Below are 20,300 nucleotides of genomic sequence, written 5' to 3'. Positions count from 1 at the left end.
GATCACTTACTACCAACTCTGGAGACCAAAATGGTGGAAGGATAGAACTGATGCCCGAAAGTTGTCCTCTGAACAGCACACAAGCTTACACACACACACACACACACACACACACACACACACACACACACACACACACACACACACGTGCACGCATGTGTGTGCACCCATGCATGAGGGGATAAGGAAAAGTTTTCTATTGTAGCTTTCAATCCCATCAAAAGAATTCAACGGCGGCCCTTATCAAGGCTGCAGTTGCTTTTACATAGCTGGTGTGGTCAGAAAGCAGCCCAACTAACAATTTTCCTTAACTGTTGTGGTTCCCTTTGCAGTACCACATCTGTAAGATCTTGGGAAAAGACAGTTCCATCTTGACATTTCTGAGAAGTAAGCAGAGATCTTTGGTTTTCGCTGTTCTTTTTCTTTTTTATTAAAAATTATTTTGCAATTTATGTACCAACCCCAGTTCCCCCTCCCTCCCCTTCTCCTGCCCCTACCTCCCCCCCCATTCACACCCCCCATCTACTCCTCAGAAGGACTAATGCCTCCCTTGGGGATTCCACAAAGTCTGGCATACCAATTTGAGGCAGAACCAAGCCCCTCCCCCCTGTATCAAGGCTGAATAAGGTATCTCACCAAAGGGAATGTGCTCCAAAAAGTCAGTTCATGCACCGGGGATAGGTCCTGGCGCCACTGCCAGGGCCTCCCCTCAACAGGTCAAGCCACATAACTGTAGGGAGACACCCTAGACCCGCCTCAGGCAACCCGGACAGGTGTGCCAGTTGTACCGGGACACGCCCATGAGGGTTGGGTGAAGGGAAGTCAGGGGTGATGTAAGGGAAGGTTCTTAATGGCTGCACGTGGAGACCCTGGCCCTTCTCTCTTCTGCTCCCCTGGCTACCGGCACTGGTTCCAGCTCCCTCCCTCTCGCTTGATTGGTGTATCTCAATAAAGAAAACCTTAGCACTATTGGCTGCGGGCTGTTCACTCTTCACATAACTGTTACCCACATTCAGAGGGCCTAGTTCAGTCTCATACAGGTTCCCCAGCTGTAAGTCCATACTTCCTAAGCTCCCACTAGTTCAGGTCAGCTGTCTCTTTGGTTTTCCCATCTTGACTTGCTCCTATGATCCCTCCTCCCTCTCTTCAACTGAACTCCAGGAGCTCAGCCCAGTGCTTGGCTGTGGATCACTGCATCTGCTTCCATTAGGTACTGGATATAGGTTCTATCATGACAATTAGGGCAGTCACTAATCTGATTATAGGGGAAGGCCCATTCAGACACCCACTCCACTATTAGCTAGGGTCATCTTTGTGGATTCCTGAGAATTCCAAAGAGCTTTGTTAACACAGGAACTGGCCTCAGCTTGTCAGCTTTGGTGGAAACACCTTTATCTGCTGAACCATTTTCTCAGCACCATTTGCCTTTTTTGTTGTTATTGTTTTGTTTTGTGAAACAAGGTTTCTCTGTGAAGCAGTCCTGGAGCTCTCTCTCTGGAGACCAGGCTGGCCTTGAACTCACAGAGATCCACCTGCCTCTGCCTCCTGGGTGCTGGGATTAAAGGTGTGCATCACCACCATCTTGCCTATTTGCCTTTTTGAAACATCTAGATACTACCTATTTTCCCCTACTCTTGAAAAATGCTGACATTTTGCTTTATTGTATTTTGAGACAGAATCTCAGGTAGCCCCAAGCTTGCATTGAACTCACTATGTAGTTAATAATAACCTTGAACTTGTGATGTCCCTTCCTTTGCCTGCTATATGCTGTCTCATGCCACCATGCCCAATTTCTATGGGGTTGGGTATCCAACCCAGGACCTCATGCATGTTAAGAAAGCACTGTACCAATGAACAACATTTCTAAGCCCATCTGACATCTTTTCTCAGGTCCCTTATTTTTTCATTCTTTTTCCTGCCCATACACTTTAAGGCACTTGAAAACTATTGGCTAGTTGATCTTTTCTATTCCAGAGTTGAAACGAGTACCTCAGGATCCTTTACTTAAATCACAGTATTTTTACCCTCATTATTCACCAAAAACAACTATAACAATTGCACTAAGTAAAAGATGTAATTAGCTGGGTGATGTTGAGGCACGCCTTTAATCCCAGCACTCGGGAAGCAGAGGCAGGCGGATCTCTGTGAGTTCGAAGCCAGCCTGGTCTCCAGAGAGAGTGCCAGGACAGCCTCCAAAGCTACACAGAGAAATCCTGTCTCGAAAAAACAACAAAAAACAAAATGTAACTTAAAGCCAGGTGGTGGTGATGAACGCCTTTAATCCCAGCACTTGGGAGGCAGAGGCAGGTGGATCTCTGTGAGTTCGAGACCAGTCTGGTCTACTAGAGCTAGTTCCAGGACAGCCTCCAAAGCCACAGAGAAACCCTGTCTCGAAAAACAACAGCAAAGATGTAACCTACGTATTTAGAAGTCTCACTCTTGGGGCTGGAGAGATGGTTCAGGGGGTAAAAGCACTTGTGGCAAAGGACTAGGATTAATTTCTCAGAACCCACATGGCAGTTCACAACCATCTGTAACTCCAGCTTCTGACTACCATATACACCAGGTATCCACATGGTGCACATACATACAAACAGGCAAAAAATTCATACACCTAAAATAAAATCCGCCGGCCTCTGCCTCCTGATTGCTGGAATTAAAGGCCTGTGCCAACACCACCAGGCATAAAATATTTAAAAAAAAAATCTTTTAAAGTATTTTACAATCTAGAGCCAGCAAGATGGCTCATCAGGTAAAGGCACTAACCACCAAGCTTGATGGCCTCAGTTCAATCTCTGAAACCCACATGGTAGAAAGAGAGCTGCCACAAATTGTCCTCTGATCTTTACATACAAGCCATACTACACACACACACACACACACACACACACACACACACACACAATGTAAAGAAAAAAAACCTTGCCACTCTCCAAATGTTTCCTCTTCACCAACTGAGAAACTCCTCATTATAGGGAATACATACTTTGTAAAGTCCTTGGTACTGACTTGTTATGATTTCCCTGATGAAGTCACTGATCTTGAGTTGAATGCCTTCGCAGATAACAAATGATTGTGTTTGAAAGATATTTTGGGAGTGAGTAATGATCATGTATTGCTTAGCTGTGTTTAGAACTCTGCAACTCAAGACTGACTGAAATCAATAAATAGTGGAAAGAAAGAGTATTGTGGCATGCAGACTGTTCACATGTTATAGTGTGTTTGTGCTCCTTTGCCATTAATCTTACTGAAGGGACTTGGAGATTTGATTGTTTTCTGTCTCTGAAATCCTACTCACCTAGAGAACTATCACCAAATAGTGAGCTGCATGGCTCCAACATATCATATGTGCCTCTGGAAAATGAGGGGCACAGACAATGGCAACACAAAGATATATTAAAAAATACATAATGTAACTTGTCTTAATATACTTTTCTGAGTCTAAAAATATGCCAGACCAAAAGAAACATATTTACATAAAAAGCAGACAAGGTCAAATAACAAAGAAAGCCCTTAATTAGTTGTAATCAACTTTAATTTGCATACCGTATATAATTCCTAAATGATTGTTAATAATAACTTTATATAATGGACTTCCAATTTTCATGAAAATGGCACATTTTGATAAGCAGACACAAAACCCTAGTACTAATAAGGTTTAATTTGCATACATTAGACTGATTATCCAAACAAAAGGATTACAGTATTACTTCTCCATACCTTTATGTCCTTATTATGCACATTTATTAACTTCACAAAAGCTAGCTGTTAGTGACAAACAATGGCCATGGTTGAAAGAGAAATCTACAGAATGAATAAAGTACATTTTAATGCTAAGGAGCAAAGTTTATACATCATAGATGCCAAATTTAACTGTTTGTTGGTTAAAAGGGCCAGAATTTCTCAAAGAGAGTTTCATCCTTTGAACAAAACAGCTTGTTTTTGTAACCTGAAAAAATGCCCTAACACATCACTCGATTTTAATAATGAACTTATCTCAAGCTAAGAAGCCTCCTCGACACCGCAGTATGCTGAGAATTCATGAACAGCCACAGAATTAAGCTTTAAATGTGTGGTTCTAGGGTGCAGCGTTAATAAATATATTTCAACAAGCTTAGTTTTCAGCCGAGTAAATAATAATATAGGTGGCATTAGTATTGATATCGGTTCCTAATGGTATCATTTATACCCTGCAATTAAAGTTTAAGCACTAAATAAAGCATTATTAGGAGATCTGGGTTGGCTTTTCTTATATGTGAACACAAATGAAGCTCATGAGTGTTTGGATAAGAGCCAAAAAACTTGAAACTTAACCACAAGCTACTTCCGGGGGCTTTCCTAGTGTTTTTGCTACTTGGCAAGATACAGAATTAGAACACCAGGAAATGATTTCCAAAGAAGGCAGAGGAAAATGGAAGCCCCAGGAATTGAACTTAACTCCATGGTGTTTAATTCTGACCTCTGACACATAATGTCAAAGATAAGAGCCATCTGCTAGGACTTTGCCTGTCGGAATATCCAGTGAGATTTTTACTAGCATTGTGCTAAGTAAAAAGAGAGGGCTGGCAAGGGAAGGCAGCTCATGAACTGTTGTTATGCCTTGTTCTGTGTTCCAAAATACTACCACCAAGACTTGAATGTAAGACACCCTTATACTGACAACCGCATATGGAACAGGATGCTCTAAAATCCCTATGACATGTCCATAGCCTGGAAAACCCAAGATTCAAGTAAAACATTCAATGTTCGCTGTCAAATACTTGCGTAAGAAATACTAGATCAGAGATGACCACTCTCACACGTGGCTTCCCTCCTCTAAGTTTCTCAATTGGTCAGAATCAAGTACTCTAGGTACTGGAGTCTAGGAGACATTTGGTATAAATCAATCTTCAACCAGTGTAAGAAGGAAGGCTACAGGGCCAGTTCAGCAGATAAAGGCACTTGACACACAAGCATGGCAACCTAAGTTAGATCCCTAGAAACCATATAAAGGTGGATGGAGATAACCAACTTCAGAAGGTATTCCTCTGATCTCCACATGCATGCCATGCCATATGCAACCACATATATGCATCAAGCATGAGTATGTGCTGTGTGCGTGCACACGTGCACACTTCCTCCCCCCTACACACACACACACACACACACACACACATTTTTTTTAAGAATGGAAGGTTAATGGAAAGTCCTGCTCCCCTAGTCCAGTGGTGCACACCAATAGTGACAGCACTTGGGCAACTAAGATAGGAGGATCATTTGAGCCCAGAACTCAAAGACCATACTGAGCGACACAAGACCAGATTCAAAGTGCTTGTATATGGGGGTGTCATAACTGCATGTACTTATTTTCTTTAAAAATTCATTTCAAACTTGACAGACCAGTTGTAGGAAATAGGCCTCGAACATGCAGCATAAGAATCACTGCACAAGATCCATAAAATAGCAAAGCACTAATGTTGGAATAGAGCCATAAAGTAATAAACTTCAAGTACCACAAAAAGACAGTTTGTGGTAGTGTTTACCTGTGCTCTTAATACTCTGGAAGCTGAGGCAGGAGGAACACTTGAGCCCAGGGGTTCAAGACAATCAGTCTGGGGTACATGAGACCCTGTCTTAAGAAATAATCAAAACAACCCATTCCCAGTGAAGCAAGAACTGTTTTGACTGTTGAGTTGCCAAACCATCACACAGCAGTGATGGTTACACTGTTACCCAGCCCAGAGGCAGAGTGAGAATGTGTCCAAGACTTCAGCAGGATCATCTGTATGTAGAATACAGGATTTGGGTCCAGAAAATAAATAAGTAAGTAGTACCCTAATGTGATTTATCCAAAGGCAATATTCAGACCGCAACCTACTTTCAACAAACTCAAAAGTTTGGCATCCTAATCATTTTATTTCAGCCTCAACTACGTATATATGTAGATTTTCAAAACAGGAACACTCTGGCCCTACCCAGCTAGGAGCAATATTCCTTTTAGCCAGGAGTAGAACTAGAGTGAAGATGGATTCCTCTCTCCCAAGCAGCTGTTCTTTTTGCTTTCCCATCCAGGCCCACTTGAGTGGGAGGCTGGGCTTCTGGACCCAGCACAAAACATAATACAACAGTCGGGCAGGAAATGCAGTCTCCAGGCAGGAACATAAGTTCCATTAGCATTTCCTTTGCTCAAACTGATAGTGCACACTCCCAAAGAAACAAATTCACACTCCCAATTCTCTTTCTCCCTTTTCTCTGCTCATTGTGGGAGAGAAATAAAGATCTCTTTGTCAATTCAGATGTGCTGCTTTTCATGTGCCATGCTGCGGATCAGAGAGCGCTTGAGATTATGCAGAGAACAAAGGCCAGCTTGCCTACTTACCTGATTACTGAGAAATGCCCATCTGTAGCAGTGTCTTCGAAGAGTACATCAGCTGCCACCGTGACTCAATCACATTCCAGCGAGGCTTCTCAAAAAGGTATGAAACCCACCTCAAAGTTACAAAGATAAAGGAAAAGGCGAAAAATGAAAACATATGTAAATTATTGTCCTGTTAATCTCACCCACAATTCCCCCAAATCATTCCAGCCTAAAGGGGCTAGCTAGAGCTTGTAGCCAGGCTCCAAATGAGCCATAGGAAGCATTCAAATTCTGTGCATACCATTGAATCTCATCTGCTTGCATGAGAATATAAATGCACTGTACATTAGTTTGCTTGAGATATGACGCTACTGAACCTACCATCTTTTGGGTGCAAATTCCTCTAGTTAATATTTTTATTGACTTTCAGCAAAGACCTGTCCAGTCTTCTTTTCACCCATCAGATCCTTCTTCTCTAAGACTTATAACTAAAATTACCTGATCAAGGTTCAGAAGGAGAGACCAAAGCAAATCCTTCCGTTGAATTCCTAAATGTGCACTGAAAGCAAGGAAAGGAACTGGAAGTGGTAAGTTTTATACTTATTTTCTTTTCCCCCACTTAGCCCAGGGTGTAAAATGAGACATGATTATGATGTATCCAACTGAATGAGATTGTGTGGGAAAAGTCATTTTGCATACACATATCTCTTGTCATTATACCAATCTGATAATGTAATTATGTATTCAGGGATGTGTTATCTCTACTTGGGGTGATCATGTGTCCCATATTACCCAGACGGCCTTGTGTTTTGCCTGTTGTCCTGAAATGACTATTAAAAGCACCTGTTTTCGTACTTCAATATGCTCTGGTTTGGACACTAAAATATATATATATATATAATATATATATATATATATATATATATATGTGTGTGTGTCACTGAAGCTGTTTAACATTACTAGTATTTGGGCAACATAACTTACAGATGTCAGCATTAAAAGTTCTCAAGTTTTAGAAGTCACTTCATATTGCTATGCTGTATTAATACTCATCAACTTTTCATACTGATACTTTGTTATTATTTCATATTGATTTTTTTTTTTACTTTTTATTTTGCAGTACAGTGCATGGACCCAGGGCCTCATGGACGCTTGGTTAAACCATGATAATTCTCTAAACTCGAGTAACTTATTTTTCTACATTCTTGCCCTCCCTGTCTTACCTAACCCCCAGTAGTGCTCAACCCACCATTGACCTTATTTCCCTAGGTAGCCTATCAATAGCTAACCATGCATGAGTCAAAAACTGGAAATTTTTCAGTTGCCTTCCCATTTCCCTTTTCTGCCCTATCAATACCCTAAGCCAGCCTGCAAGCAGGCTATGGACTCTAGTTCTTTACAGTAGAGATTCTCCCTCCATGTCTTTTCCCAGATAAAGCCTATGCTGTCACTGAGTAGCTTCCCTTTCCCCTGCATTTGTCTCTCCTTATCACTGACCTTACAGTAGGTATGTGCTTTACCACTGAGCTACGCCCTCCAGCCCTTTCTTGTTCTCTATTGATTCTGTTTGAGAGGAAGTATCAACTGTATTGCCTAGGCTGGCCTTGAACTCCTAATATCAAGGGATCCTCATTCTGCCTCCTGAGCATCTAGGGTGGTAAATGTATGCCACCACATCCAACTGATATTTTAACTGTTTTTGCCAGGAGTGGTGGTGCATGCATACAAGCCCAGCACTCAGGGGCACTGACAGGAGAATAGCCATAAGATCAAGACCAGCTGGGGCTCCAATGTAAAAACTTATCTCAAAAAAAGAAGTCAAATGTTTAATGATGCCTAATACCTCATATACTAATTTAAGAGCTGAAGGAGTTTTAATTCACTTTCAGGTACTTACATGTTTCTTATGCATACTAACACATGTAATATGAGAAGAAATATTAGCACATTACTCATAGCTAAGTCAGTTATAAACATACAATAAGGCCTTCTTATTCCTTTCTGTAAAAATACTTTCTCTATTAAACCATAATAGAAGTCTATAGAATGTATCTGAGATCTTTTAACCTTTTTTGTTACAAAGGGCCTCATGTAACCCAGGTTGACTCAAACTTGATGTGTGGCTGGCCTCAAATTTAGTATGTAGCAGAAATGGCTTTGAACTCCCGACCCTTCTCCCTTCACCTCCTAAGTGTAGGGGAAGCTGTAGCCACACCTTCTTAGGGGCTGGCTACAGGTGTGCCTGACCACGCTTGTGAGGGCATGGTCAGAGTGACGTAGTGTGACTGCATTTGCGCTTTTGGTCTCTCTTTGCTTCTTGTTGTACAGGCTGCTGCCACTGGCTGGCTAGGTCGCTCTGTAAGTAAGGCTTTTCCCTATTAAATACCCTTATATTTCTACCTGACTCCGTATAGGTAATTTCCCACTATATCTGGTGTCAGAAGTGGGATCCCATCTACAATTCATTCAAGACTTTCACTATACTAACATTTTCTTCCTACAGGACCCCACATGACTATCATCGTCCCATTTCAGCAAGAAGTCACTTGGAGGATGCTATGCCCCCTTTCCCCATTGTTGTCACTTAGGATAGTGTATATAACTAGTTAGGGATAGCTTCCTATTGTTTATGGTTGGAATTGGAAGGAGGTGTTCAGGCTTAGATACCTCTCTCAGATGACTTTAGGGTTTAGTTAACATAGATAGTTAGGATGCGACATAAGCAGATTGTTGTATCTTCTTATATTTTACCTTTATGATTGTTAATTTTGGATACTTTATACTGTTGAGTTTTAATCCTCTTTTAGACTAAAAGGGGAATTGTAGGGGAAGCTGTAGCCACGCCTTCTTGGGGGCTGGCTACAGGTGTGCCTGACCACGCTTGTGAGGGTGTGGTCAGAGTGACGTATTGTGACTGCGTTTGCGCTTTCGGTCTCTCTTTGCTTCTTGCTGTACAGGCTGCTGCCACCGGCTGGCTAGGTCGCTCTGTAAGTAAGGCTTTTCCCTATTAAATACCCTTATATTTCTACCTGACTCTGTATTGGTAATTTCCCACTATACCTAAGTGCTGGGATACCAGGTGTGTGTCACCATGATCAACTTCCTCAACTCTTCACTCATTATTCACTTTATTGTTTTTCAGTTTAACTCAAGGGAGCCTTTGAAACACAACCTATAGGTTTTGGTAGGGCCATAACCTTTTCATAAGAGTTTAGGTTCCTCTCTTTGAAGTAAGCAAAATTTTAACCCCAAACTAAAACAAGATTTTAAAATTAAAAAGTCAGTGGTAGCCAGACACAGTGGCATACACTTGTACTCCCAATTATTTCAGAGGCTTATACAGAAGGGTTGGTTAAGCCCAGGAGCTCAATGCCAGCCTGACCAACATAATGACACCTCTCTCAATACTGAATAGTAAATACATAAACAAACAAATAAATAGACAAATAATAGTGAGGTTTCATATATGGAAAGGAACCTGTGACAGTGTTTATAGTTCTGTACATATAAATGCCACAAGGTTTTAAAATCTTGAAGCTCTGTCTCCCAGATTGGAGCAAAATGGATCATAGCCCAGACATTTTCCACCATGAGTATGGATGATAGAATGTCCTCTTGCCCTGGCTTTCAGGACACTATGCTCTTCTGGTCTACTTGCCTGGCCACTCCTCTTTCTACTCCATCATCCATTTGTTGCTTTTGAGACAAGCCGCTTATCCAGCATTTCAGCATCTGCCTCCTGAGAGCTAGGATTCCAAGCATGGACCACCATGCACAGGTGAGATCTCTGAATGTATTCTTTCACCCTGACTCCTCACACCTTTGTCCTATATGCCCTTCCCTTGTCGTCCTTCAACAGAGACTATTACATGAAAGCAGGCAGCCCACTTCGACTACATTTATTTTTATGTATAAGATTGTCACTTTCAACCCCGTGGTGGTGGTGCCTTTAGTTCCAGCACTCGGGAGGCAGAGGCAGACAGATCTCTGGGAGTTCGAGACCAGCCTGGTCTACAAAAGTGAGTTCTAGGACAGCCCCCAAAGCTACACAGGGAAACCCTGTCTTGAAAAAAAAATAAACAAAACCAAAAATCAAACAACAAAAAGAATGTCACTTTCAAAAACTGAGTCAACATTTAAAATCAGGACATTTCAAAACAAAATCCAGATTCCCAGATGGCCTTCCAAGTCCATGTAGTTTTCATGTGGTAATAGGCAGCTAAAGTAGACAGTCCCAACAAGTGGCCTCGAGTATGGATCTGGCCTATACTCTTCACACAGTATGAGCACTCCTAGTGCAAAAGCAAATATTCCAAATCCAAAGTTTTAGAATACTGGTGTAATAATGAAAGTGGAAAATTTTATAGCTGACTATATATGACTGCTCATAGTCAAAATGCAGGCACACAAAAACTGTATAAAATTACCTTCAGATATATATACATAAACAGGGAGCAAAAATATCTGGTCTTCCTGAAAGTGGATGTCAATGAGGAGGCCTTGGCACCCTATGGGGCCTCTGGTAGTGGATCAGTATTTTTCCCTGTGGTAAGAAGGGACTTTGAGAGCCCATCCCACGGGAAGGGATGCTCTCTCAGCCTGTACACATGGGGGAGAGCCTAGGCCCGGCCCAGGATGATGTTGTGAAATTTGGGGAGCCCCTGCGGAGGGCCCTACCCTCCATGGGGAGCAGAGGGGGGGCTGGGGGGTTGGAGGAGGGGGGGACAGGGAGAAGGGATTGACATGTGAAATTATAATTTTGTAAAAATTAAATAAAAAACAGAAAAAAGAAAAAATATATGGTCTTTTGTCTCATTCCCTTAAAATTTCATTATTTATAAGGAAATATCCCAAAACCTGAAAAACAAAAATCTTAAATACTTCTGCACCTAAGCATTTTGGATAAGGAAGACTTAACCTATAAATATTGCTTGCTTATATTGGAGTTTGTGGCTCCACATACTAATGATAGCCACTAGACATTTTCAATATTATTGTAAATTTAGTTTACTTTTGAATTTAGCTTTTAAAAATGTGTTTATTTTATGTATATAAGTGTCCGTATACCACCTGCATGCATGGTGCCCACAGTGGCCAGGAAAAGGCATTAGATTTCTCTGGAACTGGAGTCACAGATGGTTGTGAGCCAGCATGTGGTAACTTGGAATTAAATCTCAGTCCTCTGCAAGTGTTCTTAACCAATAAGGTATCTTTCTAGTACCTTAACTTCTTCAAATAGGGACTTACTATATTGTTCAGGTTGGTTTCAAATTCCTGGACTCAGTGATTCTCCTACCTCAGCCTCCAAAGTATTAGTATTACAGGCATTCCCTACCATACCTAGCTTTTGTTTTTAATTAGCATGTAATCACTGTGAATATTATTAGTGGGGCAGAATGTATTATTTCAATACATGGGCACAGAGTACATTCATTAAATCAGGGTAGTTATCTTATTCACTTTTTCTTATCAATTGTTTTGCTTATTTATTTGATTTGGGGGACTTTTGTCTTTTCTCTCTCTCTCTCTCTCTCTCTCTCTCTCTCTCTGTGTGTGTGTGTGTGTGTGTGTGTGTATGTGTGTGTGTGTGTGTTATTCATAGGTACATGTGGGTGGGTGTGGACACCTCAGATTGATGTCAGGAATCATCCTTAATGATAATTCAGGCAGGGTTTCTCAATCAAACCTAGAGTTCATCAATATGGCTAGTCTTCCTGGCCAACTTGCTCTATAGGTGATCCTTGTCTCCACCTTCTGAGGCTAACTGACATGCCCACCTGACATTTTCATGGATTTCTGGGGACCTGAAGCACTTTAGGTGTTGAGCCTTCTCACAAGCCCTGATTTGTTTTGCTTTGGTTTTGAAGCAAGGTTTCAAACTATAACCCAGAATGGTCTGGAAACTCAGTAGTGGCCTAAGTTGGCCTTGAACTCACAGAAATCCTCCTGCCTTTCCCTCCTGATTGTTAAGTAACAAGCATAAGTCACCAAGATCAGATTTATTTCTTTGCTTTGAGACAGGAACTTTCTCCACAGCCCAGACTGTCTCAGACTCACCATGTAGCCCAAGTTGGCTTTGCACTAATGACCCTCCTGCCTCTGCCTCCGGAATGCTGTGATTACAGACCAAATACAACCTTGGTGTCTAGCTCATTGTTTCTTTATGTTTGAAAACTTCAGGTTCCTCTGCTCCAGATTTTTCTAGAATACACAGCAGGCTATTATGACCTATAGTCACCTCACTGTATTGGGGAATACAGAAGGTAGTCCTTCTATCTAACCCTAATGATTCCTGCTAGCCAACCACCCTTGATCTCCTTTTATCTCAAATCTGGACATCTTCTGAAATGTCATCTCTAACATGCAAGTGTGTTTTGAAACCTATACTGTATGTCTGTGTGTCCTCTTAGGTCCATACAATGTACCACATGTAAAGAAAGCCTTACTTTGGTTCAAAATTTCAGTTCATAGTTCATTGGCCTCATTGTTTTTCAGGCTGTAGTAAGGTAGTGTATCATTACAGAGGTATGTGTTAGAACAAAGCTTTTCACTTTGCCAGGAAGTAAAGGGGAGAAAAGGAGATTGGCATCCCACAGTCCCCTTTGAGGAGACACCTACAATCACATAAAACTTCCCAACAGGCCCTACCTCATAAAGATTTCTATCACTTTCCAATTGCATTATGCTTTTAAATGCACCCTTTGAGGGATGTTCCAGATCAAAACTATACCAATGTCCTCTATGGCCCAGAGCTAGATATTCAGCTGCCAATGAACTCCTGTACAAAGGTACAGTCGGAAATGGGGGTGCACACATTTAATTCCAGCACTCAGGAGGCATAGGCAGGCAGATCTCTGTGAGTTTAAGGCCAGCCTGGTCTACTACAGTGGTTTGAATGAGAATGATCCCAATAGGCTCATATGTCCGAATACTTAGACCCCAGTTGGTAAAACTGTTTAGGAGGTGTGGCCTTGTTGGAGGAGGTGTGTCACTACGGGTGGGCTTTGAGGTTTCAAATGACTCGAGCCATGTTCAGTCAACCCTCTCTGTCTCCTGCTTGTGGTACAAGATATGAGCTCTCAGCTGCAGCTCCAAATAACTGCAGCCTGCCACCTCCATTCTGCTGTCATTAATTCTAACCCTCTGAAGCTATAGGCTCCAAATACACTTTTATAAGTTGCTTTGGTCATGGTATCTTATAACAGCGTTAGAAATATAACTAATACATACATCTACACAGAAAGTTCTAGGACAGCTGGGGCTAAATAGTGAAATTCTGTCTCAAAACTCTCCCTTGATATTACACACACACACACACACACACACACACACACACACACACACACACACACGGGGGGGGGGGGGGGGGCGGGGGGGTACAAGGCTAAGGAAAATATTTTAATCAGTAAATTGCTGGATGCACAAACATCAGGACCTGAGTTTGCATCTCTGTCATACACATAAAGAAGCAATGCTGTGGCCCATGCCTTAATCCCAGCACTAGGAAGGCAGAGACAGAAAGATCCCAGAGGCTCTCTGATCAGCCAGTTTAGCTGAAACAATAAGCTCCATGTTCATTGAGAGGTGCTGTCTCAAAAAAAAAATTAAGATGGAGGAAAACACACAGTGTTGACCTCTGTCCCTACCCATGTATGTGTGCTCACACTTAGAAACATAAAACAAGGGTACTTCATTCAGCATCTCCAAAGTTGCTCTTTCAAATCTGACCATCCAGAAAACAAAACAACAATTTAAGTTAGGCAGTTGCAAATCATTATCAGATACCTCCTTATCCTTCAGCCTCTACCAAGCTCTGTTGAATGACCTTCACAGCACCTTTCCAGTATTTTCTTCTCCATCCCCCTACAGTGGCCACTGTAGAGGTTGGTTTTATGTCAACTTGCAGAAACTAAAGTCATAGGGAGGAAGGAGCCTTAAGTGAGAAAATGCCTCCATAAGATCCAACTGTAAGTCATTTTCTTAATTAGTGATCAATGGGGGAGGGCCCAGCCCATGGAGGATGGTGCCATCCCTAGGTTGGTGGCCCTGGGCTCTATAAAAAGGCAGGCTGAGCAAGCCATGGGAAGCAAGCCAGTAAGCAGTACCCCTCTGTAGCTTCTGTATCAGCTCCTGCTTCCAGGATCCTGCCCTGTTAGAGTTCCTGCCCTGGCTTCCTTCAGTGATGAACAGCAATGTGGAAGTGTAAGCTAAATAAACCCTTTCCTCCCCAACGTGCTTTTGGTCAGGGTGTTTTCTCACAGCAATAGAAACCCTAACTAAGACAGCCATGCAAGCACCATTTTCATCGTAGACTATGCAGTAATTTCTTTGCTGCCACATGCACATTTTCACCTTTCTGATTCCTTTTTTTGACTCACAGCTCTTCAATGCATTCTTGTTATTTCGTATCTTTATTCAGGTTCTGTAAGTTCTCCCACCATCTTCCCTGGATTTTGTCAAGCTCTGTAGTCTCGCTGGCCTTCTCTCAGTTCTGGGAAGATACAGCATTCTTTCCTGCTGAAAAACCATTAGACAAACTCCCGTCTCTACCTAATACTCGTCCACAACACCCAACTTGACCAGGTTAATACTTCCCTGCATTAGGCAGGGTTCTCTAGAGGAACAGAACTGAATGGTTTACAAGGTAGATACTGAGTACCAATAATGGCTGTCTGCATACTGGAAACACTGCTGCCCCAGTAACTGTTCAGTCTTTGAGTATGATTACATTGCTGCACTTCTTTGGCTATGAAGTGAGTTCCTTGGCCAGAAGCAATGCTGGGTAGAATACCATGTTGGTTAAAAAGGCATTCTGTAGGTCTGAGAATAGAAGTTTGGGCAGAAGTATCGTGTGAAGGCAAACCCATACCCACATAAGTATATATTCCTAAGGATAATGTTCCACAATGGAAGTGGTCCAATATGGTCAATTTTTCAGCAGGTTGCAGGTTGAATGCCTCAGATAATGGTGCCATATAGGGGCTTAATGATGGTCTCTGCTGCTGGCAGATTTGGCGCTTAGGAGATGTAGCCAGGTCTGCCTTGGTAAGCAAACATCCATGTTGTTGAGCCCATGTATACTATGCATACATTCATCTGGATCATCCTTGTTGTATAGCTACTTTTGTTCACAAGCAATGCCAGGGATAGCCAAGGAAAAATTTGACTACTGTCCATAGAATGGATCATTTTATCTATTTGATTATCGAAATCCTCCTCTACTGACTTTACCTTTTAGTGAACACCCACACAGGACACAAGTATCTGCAACTTTGCCTGCTTGAATAAAAGACAGTTCACACACCTATTCCCTAAATGTTTTTCTCACCAATTTTCCAATTAGATCCTTTGCATTTAAGTAATCCAATTAGGCAGCCATGCCTCTTACTGTTAAGTCTGACATATAGACACAAGAAATAACAGAGCTCTTCAAGGATGCTGGGACCCCTCCTCAAAAATCTGCTTTAGAGAATTAGTGAAGGGTGTATCTTCTGGGTCCTTATATTGTGGAGCATTAGGTTTAATGTTCTATGGCATTGATTGGTTTTTGAGTAGGTTGTGTCAGTGGTGTACACATGCCTTGGTGCTTATGTGGAGGTCAAAAGACAGTTTTTGGCAATCAATTCTTTCATTCTACCATGTGGATCCTGGTAATCTAACTTGGGTCCTCAGTCTTGGCAGCAAGCACCTTTAACCACTGAGCAATCTTGTCAGCTCAAAGATTAGGCTTTATTCTTACATTTTAAGGCTTTTTAAAAAATTATGTATGTGTGTGCATCTCTACGTATGTATGTATGTATGTGCACAGAACACAGATGAAGGTATCGGATATCCTGGAACTGGAGTTACAGGCAGTTAAAGAGCTGCCTGACTTAGGTGCTGAAAGCAAACTCCAGTTCTCTGCAAGCCAACATGATGGCTCTTCTTGCTTGTCAACTTGCCTACATTTGGAATTAGCTAAGATCCAAAATGATAGATCCACTTCCAATCTGCATCTTTGAAGTAGGAAGACACACCTTGAATTTGGGCCATACCTTCTTCAGTACAGAAGCCTGTACAGAGACATGAAAGAGGGAAGCTTTTGTTCTTTGTCTCCTTGCCCTCACTTTGCTAGTACAACCAATCCTTCACTGGTAATAGAGCCTACTTCTTCAGGATTCCAGATATACTAAAGACCAGCTGAGACAACCAGCATATAGACTAAGCAACTACTGGATTCATGGACTTGCATTTCAGAGCCAGCCATTGTTGGATTAGCTGGACTGTAGCCTGTAAGTAATGCTGATAAATTCCCTTTCAATATACAGAGAGATATTTATTCTATAATTTCTGTTACTCTAAAGAACCCTAACACAGCCAGTAAGCCATCTTTTGACCGATACTTCAGCCAACCAATCAAATAAACTGTTAACATTTTTTTAACTGCATGAGCTGAAACATTAAATCCAGATTCTCTATTCAGTAGATGCATATCAATAAGTTCAACCTGATCTAGTTTTATGTTCTGTGGTAGTTGGAATGAGAATAGCCAACAACAATGGGAGCAATAACACAGTTAGATGTATTCCCCATATGAAACAAAGGGAAGAAGGCAAACACACTGCTTCTTTTCCTTGGACCTCTTTTTATCTGAGATGCACAACAGAAAGTGCTGCCAACCTTAGGGGAAGATCATTTCCCTTCAGTTAATCCTCTGTGAAATGCTCTCACAGACCTACCCAGAGGCATGTCTTTTGTATAATTCCAGATTAAATCAAGTTGAATGTAAAGATTACCCATCAAGCCACAGTTGGCTCACCCTGTCCAGGACCATATTGGACCAGCTCTCAACCTTTATCAGGGAAACTGTTTTTTTTTTTTTGCAGTGAAAAGATGTTTATACAGACACTCACAACTTGTCCATGTTCAGAGGATAAGTGTGTGCAAAGTGCTCAACTCTATATGGGACATCTATATCACACTTGCTGCCCCCAAGCCTCAGAAAACAACATGGAAGAGGCATCAGAAAGAGTATAAGAACCAGACAAAAGGGTATACTGTGTGACACATCACAGCACCCAATGCCACTAGGGTGAATGAAGAGGTTTTACAAAGATGGAGGTGTAAAGTGGTTTTTTGTTTGTTTTGTGGGAGTTCTTTTCAGAGGGATGCTTAAGAACTGAGGGGAGGATATGGAGGGACTAGAAGGTGAGTAGGATTGGGGTGCATGATGTGGGGTCCTCAAAGAATCAATAAAGAATTAATCTATAGGGAAAAAAAGAACCAGAAGTCAGAGAAAACTGCTCAAAACAGTGTCTTCTTGACACAAGACAGTTATTGACCTCGTGAACTCACAGTGACTGTAGTTGCCTGGGCAAGACTTGCACAAGATCAAGCCAATCAACATTCTGGCATGGTTGGAGGAGGGATATACAAGGCCCACTCTAAGCTGAGGAGCTGTTGGCAGTTGATGGCTGCTAGTGGAGGAGGAGTCAGTTTTTTTTCAGGGATATAGGCCCTGATAAGTTGACCATGTTCCAGTGGATGGCTTCACATACATGTGCATTTGAGTACTATTTGGGGGTTCAATAGGAAACAAAAAAGAAGAAAAGGACATCAAGCTAAGAGGGAGACATGGTAATATCCAGGACCAGAATACATTGTATCCACATGTGAAATTCTCAAAGAAAAAAATTAAATGTTTTTAAAGGTTATCCATTATATTCCCAGACTATAATCATCATAGTAAGTGAGTGTGATATTAGTATCACAGGCTACATGAAACCACCCAAAGCTAAAGATAGCCATTTTGGAGTTCTGCCTCACCACTAAGCCTAGTTGCCCTTGAGAACTGAGGAGAGCAGTTGCTCAGCTGACAAACAAATCAACCTTAGTACAGTGCCCCAGAACACCTGTTGGGCGATATAGTCCAGAACACAAGTTCTCAAAGTGTGGTCCCTGAACAGCAGCATTAGTACCATCTGGAACAAATTTGAAATATAACCATCATCCCCACACTAGGCCTATGGAGTTAACTACTGCAGGGTAAAGCCTAGCCATATGGCACTTTACAATAACTACTGCTCATCCCTCAGATCTCTTCCTCAAAGGAGTGTTCCCTGAATCCCACAATATGTCACAGCTCCTGCTATTTTTTCCCTGTCACAAAGTACTTCTTCACAATATGTACCCCAAGTGCTAGCAATTAAATATCTGTGTTGTCATCCATTTCAAGCCTCTATAACATTCCACAAGCTGAAAAAAAGTTTTTTTATTTACTTTGATTCATAGTACATGGGTAAATGAGGTGACTGGGAAAAGAAAAACATAACCTTTTATTTTCATGAGGTCTTGAGGCTTTCTTTGCTCCAACTACCACAACCTTTAAGAATAAAAATGGGTTACACACAGAGACTTCAGCTATTCTCAAATGCCAAACCTTTAGTTGTGATAACAACACTAAGCTGGGGATGGGTAGAACACACCTGTAGTCTCAACACCTGAGAAACTGAGGCAGGAGGATCACAGGTTGGAGGGTTAGGCTGGTCCACCTAACAAGATCCATATTTCTCTAGGATAATAAAACTCAAATTTTTAAAAAATGTATTTATTTTATTATGACTGTTCTATCTGCATGTACACCTTTATGCCAGAAGAAGGTATCAGATCCCACTATAGATGGTTGTGAACCACCATGTAGTTGCTGGGAATTGAACTCAGGACCTCTAGAAAAGCAGCCAGTGCTCTTAAACTCTGAGCCATCTCTCCAGCCCCAACTCTTAAATTTTATTATGGTAACAATACTAACTGCCCTAAAAGCTTACTCCTGAAATACTAACTTACCTAATTAAATAAAAAAGTTAGCTCTCACTTGTCACTTGTCCAGAATTGGGAATGAAGGCTGCCATGCAGTCATTTAAGAGATCAGGCACCTTTCATCTCATAGATGTGCCCTTCTCTAGGTCTGTGACGTCTTCACCGCTTATCTATGTATGAGATAAAGAGAAAAGAAGGCATATGGGAGGTTTATAATGCAAGCCTAGGTTTACATCACATACACTCAAATGCAGTTAGTCATAACTTAGAGCTTAGTAACAGGGCCACACCAACTACAAGGAAAGCTAGGGCTAAAGAAGACAAGGACACTAGTGAAAGTAATCATGCAATACCCCCACTACAGTCATCAAGTAGCCATTTCAGGCTTCAGTCAAAATATGGCCATACTCAGTTTCTCCCACAAAGAACAAAACCAAAGGGTCATCCAGTCAATGCATCCAGACAAAGGTCCATGATCACTGGGGCATGTGTTCTTCTCATTATTGCTAGATTTGACTCCTCTTGGTCTGAAGACCTATAATTTAATAAGACTTATAATCAACACCCCAAGGTCAGTGGGTCAATAGCTTACTTGTCCACTAGAAGTCACTTTGGCCTCCAGACTGCTGCATGGTGGAGAACCAAGGACCAGACAGCCACTAGCCAGCCAACATGCCACAGAAGAAAGATCAGCAGACTGATCCCTTTTGGCCACCTAACAGGCCTTAGTTGGTATGAAGTCAAGGGTTCTTCTAGACATAGGCCCAAGATCCACTGTTTCATAGCTACAGAACCAATCCCAAGATCTCACAGAAACCACCAGCCAGTGTGAAATCCTCCTCTTAGAGGATCCTTCAAGGCCTCATCCTAAAAAAGAAATGAAGATTGCAGGGCCTTCCACCCTCAGCCCTTGTCATGGTCTGAATGGGAACTCTTTCCCCACAGACTCGTGTGTTTGAACCCACCTGGTGTTGCCATTTGGAGTGTTACAGAACCTTTGGAGAAACTGCTGCAGTCCTTCCCCTACATTGACTAGGAAATTAAAAGGACAATGGCCCTTTGTGATTTCTGTGAGGTCTTGGGATTGGCTCTGTAGCTATGAAACAGTGGATCTTGGGCCTATGTCTAGAAGAACCCTTGGAGGAGGGATACTGAAAGACTGCTCTTA

General features: G+C 41.9%; 1 non-coding gene across 1 annotated transcript; it reads left to right on the top strand.

Annotated features, from left to right (window-relative positions):
* The first annotated feature begins 232 nt into the window (after positions 1–232).
* On the top strand, positions 233–366 carry LOC113837542. The gene has a single exon (XR_003488186.1). It is a non-coding gene; the product is annotated as a small nucleolar RNA SNORA16B/SNORA16A family (small nucleolar RNA).
* The last annotated feature ends 19,934 nt before the right edge of the window (positions 367–20,300 follow it).

The sequence above is a fragment of the Cricetulus griseus genome, chromosome X (genome assembly GCF_003668045.3).
Source record: "Cricetulus griseus strain 17A/GY chromosome X, alternate assembly CriGri-PICRH-1.0, whole genome shotgun sequence".
NCBI lineage: Eukaryota > Metazoa > Chordata > Mammalia > Rodentia > Cricetidae > Cricetulus > Cricetulus griseus.
Note: the sequence above shows the minus strand (reverse complement) of the source record. Positions and strands in the feature narration are given on the sequence as shown.